The sequence below is a fragment of the Bison bison genome, unplaced genomic scaffold (genome assembly GCF_000754665.1).
Source record: "Bison bison bison isolate TAMUID 2011002044 unplaced genomic scaffold, Bison_UMD1.0 scf7180017864491, whole genome shotgun sequence".
NCBI lineage: Eukaryota > Metazoa > Chordata > Mammalia > Artiodactyla > Bovidae > Bison > Bison bison.
In genome coordinates this window covers 24,739,629-24,743,649 of record NW_011495050.1, presented here as the reverse complement: position 1 = coordinate 24,743,649, position 4,021 = coordinate 24,739,629, and the positions used below count along the sequence as shown (strand labels likewise).

Genomic DNA, 4,021 nt, shown 5'->3' with positions numbered 1-4,021 from the left:
AAATGAGTTAGCTCTTCGCATCAGGTGGCCAAAGTATTGGAGTTTCAGCTTCAACAGCAGTCCTTCCAATGAACACCCAGGACTGATCGATCTCCCTTAGGATGGACTGGTTGGATCTCCTTGCAGTCCAAGGGACTCTCAAGAGTCTTCTCCAACACCACAGCTCAAAAGCATCAATTCTTCGGCGCTCAGCTTTCTTCACAGTCTAACTCTCACATCCATACATAACTAATGAAAAAACCATGGCCTTGACTAGATGGACTTTTGTTGGCAAAGTAATATCTCTGCTTTTTAATATGCTGTCTAGGTTGGTCATAACTTTCCTCCCAAGGAGTAAGCGTCTTTTAATTTCATGGCTGCAGTCACCATCTGCAGTGATTTTGGAGCCCAGAAAATAAAGTCAGCCACTGTTTCCACTGTTTCCACATCTATTTGCCGTGAAGTGATGGGACTGGATGCCATGATCTTAGTTTTCTGAATGTAGAGCTTTAAGCCAACTTCTTCACTCTCCTCTTTCACTTTCATCAAGAGGCTCTCTAGTTCTTCTTCACTTTCTGCCGTAAGGGTGGTGTCATCTTCATATCTGAGGTTATCGATATTTACTATTACTGATATCTTTCTAGTTGTAGTCCTGTGCTGCCGAAACTTCTCTGACCCAAATAATCCCCTACCCAAAACCAAAGTATCTGGAATTTTACCATTGGAGATTTATTCTTTGAGGCTGGGAACATTTTGTTAATCATTTTTTCCTAATGCAAAGACTGCTTTAAGTGGTTGGACATAAACTAGTTTATCCTGATCAGTGATTCATCAGGCTGATATTTTTAAGACAAGTCCTGGGCAGATATGAAATTATATAGTAGGACTAGGCATGGGACAGTTACAGGACAAGAAAGAAGACAAACGAATTTCCCTCATAAATTTGCTGAGACTGGCCATGGGAGAGGGTTGTTGATGATATTAGACCTCTGATCACAGAGGTTGTTCCCTCAACACCATTATATCCATAATCAAAAACACTGTTAAAAACTCTATTTGTGTATTATTCTGTACTTGTATTATGCAAACAGGAAGTCTAGCTTTTGAATAGTCTTAAAAATTAGTTTCCAGAACCATTTTTATAGCTACAAAATATTTCACAATTTTTTTAAAGTCACTCTAGATCCACCCCACTCTGGCCTTTTTTTTTTCAGCCTGCAAAATAGACTTTATCAGTACCATCAGTTCAATTCAGTTCAATCACTCAGTCATATCCGACTCTTTGCAACCCCATGAATCGCAGCATGCCAGGCCTCCCTGTCCATCACCAACTCCCAGAGTTCACCCAAACTCATGTGCATCGAGTCGGTGATGCCATCCAGCCATCTCATCCTCTGTCGTCCCCTCTCCTCCTGCCCCTAATCCCTCTCAGCATCAGCGTCTTTTCCAATGAGTCAACTCTTCGCATGAGGTGGCCAAAGTATTGGAGTTTCAGCCTCAGCATCAGTCCTTCCAATGAACACCCAGGACTGGTCTCCTTTAGGATGGACTGGTTGGATCTCCTTGCAGTCCAAGGGACTCTCAAGAGTCTTCTCCAACACCACAGTTCAAAAACATCAATTCTTCGGCACTCAGCTTTCTTCACAGTCCAACTCTCACATCCATACATGACCACTGGAAAAGCCATACTGTATGGATTTAAGGGTTTTGTTTTTAAGTTCATTCTTTAGATATTATAGATTAAAGCACATTTTAGATGTTAAGGTTGTTAATAGTCTTTTATAACTAAAAAGAGAAGGAGTTTTTATTTATTGTAAGACAAGGACCTAAATTCTCTCCAGTGGTTTGTGTATATTTTAACCATATTTTGAAATAACTTACAACAACATTTCCATTTTCAGTGCTGTGGTTCATCTGTACAGAACCAAGACTCTCTACATATATGTGCTTTTAATCATGATCAAGGTCTAGGGGAAGGGCATTTGCCCTTTGAATTGTATAAAATGTTTTTGCTTGAATTTTAGATTTTTCTTGACCTGTGAATTTTCCAGAAAGAATCTTCTTAAAATTTCAGAAAAGCTCCATAAGTTTGCTGGGTGGTAAGAAGTGAGAAAAAACCCTGACAGGTTGTGGGTGAATTAGCGTGAAGACTGGAGGTGGTGAGAGGGGATGGGAGGAGCTGAAACCAAAGACAGAAGGAGAACAAAGATGTGTGTGCTCCCTCGTGCCCGGTAGTTTCTGCCTTTGTTGCACTGCATGATGGAGAATCAGCTCTAGCATTATTCCTTCCTTGTTGATATTCCGTAAGAATGGTTCTATTTGGAATGAACAAGGTGATTTGATTGTCTTCACAAAGGTAAGGTGGGCTTCCCCTCTTGACACAGAGTAGTGGGGAATTTGAACCCCATTGTGATTACTTAAGAACTCATGTGAGTTATAATTTACTCAACATTTAAAAAACTAAGATCATGGCATCCAGTCCCATCACTTCACAACAAACAGAAAGGGAAAAAGTAGAAGAAGTGACAGATTTTATTATCTTGGGCTCCACAGTCACTGCTGATGGTGACTGCAGACATGAAATTAAGACACTTGCTCCTTGGAAGGAAAGCTATGACTAACCTAAAAAAGAAAGTGAAAGTGTTAATTGCTCAGTTGTGTTCAACTCTTTGAGACCCCATACACTGTAGCCTGCCAGGCTCCTCTGTCCATGGGATTCTCCAGGCAAGAATACTGGAATGGGTATCCACTCCCTTCTCCAGGGGATCTTCCCAAACCGGGGATCGAACTCAGGTTTCCTGCATTACAGGCAGATTCTTTACCATCTGAGCCACCAGGGAAGCCTCTAGACAGCATATTAAAAAGCAGAGACATCACTTTGCCAACAAAGGTCCATGTTGTCAAAGCTATGGTTTTTCCAGTAGTCATGTATAGATATGACAGTTGGACCATAAAGAAGGCTGAGCGCCAAAGAATTGATGCTTTCCAACAGCGGTGCTAGAGAAGATTCTTGGGTCCCTTGGACTGCAAGGAGATCAAACCAGTCAGTCCTAAAGGACATCAACCCTGAATATTCATTGGAAGGACAGATGCTGAAGCTGAAACTCCAATACTTTGGCCACCTGATGCGAAGAGCTGACTCATTGGAAAAGATCCTGATGCTGGGAAAGATTGAAGCCAAAAGAAGAAGGCAGCAGAGGATGAAGATGGTTAGATAGCATCAATCTATCTAAATGGTTATATAGATTCACAACTCAATGGACGTGAATTTGAGCAAACCTAAGGAAATAGTGATAGATAGAGTGCCTGATGAACTATGGAATGAGGTTCGTGACATTGTACAGGAGACAGGGATCAAGACCATCCCCATGGAAAAGAAATGCAAAAAAGCAAAATGGCTGTCTCGGGAGGCCTTACAAATAGCTGTGAAAAGAAGAGAAGTGAAAAGCAAAGGAGAAAAGGAAAGATATCAACATCTGAATGCAGAGTTCCAAAGAATAGCAAGAAGAGATAAGAAAGCCTTCTTCAGCAATCAATGCAAAGAAATAGAGGAAAACAACAGAATGGGAAAGACTAGAGATCTCTTCAAGAAAATCAGAGATACCAAAGGAACATTTCATGCAAAGATGGGCTCGATAAAGGACAGAAATGGTATGGACCTAACAGAAGCAGAAGATATTAAGAAGAGGTGGAAAGAATACACAGAAGAACTGTACAAAAAAGATCTTCATGACCCAGATAATCACAATGATGTGATCACTGACCTAGAGCCAGACATCCTGGAATGTGAAGTCAAGTGGGCCTTAGAAAGCATCACTAGGAACAAAGCTAGTGGAGGTGATGGAATTCCAGTTGAGCTATTCCAAATCCTGAAAGATGATGCTATGAAAGTGCTGCACTCAATATGCCAGCAAATTTGGAAAACTCAGCAGTGGCCACAGGACTGGAAAAGGTCAGTTTTCATTCCAATCCCAAAGAAAGGCAATGCCAAAGAATGCTCAAACTACCGCACAATTGCACTCATCTCACATGCTAGTAAAGT

At 41.2% G+C, this 4,021-nt stretch overlaps 1 protein-coding gene across 2 annotated transcripts in view; it reads left to right on the top strand.

Moving 5' to 3' along the window:
- The window catches only part of CPQ (carboxypeptidase Q), a 561,149-nt gene that overhangs the window by 478,061 nt on the left and 79,067 nt on the right, over positions 1-4,021 (top strand). The gene's annotated exons all lie outside the window — the stretch shown is intronic.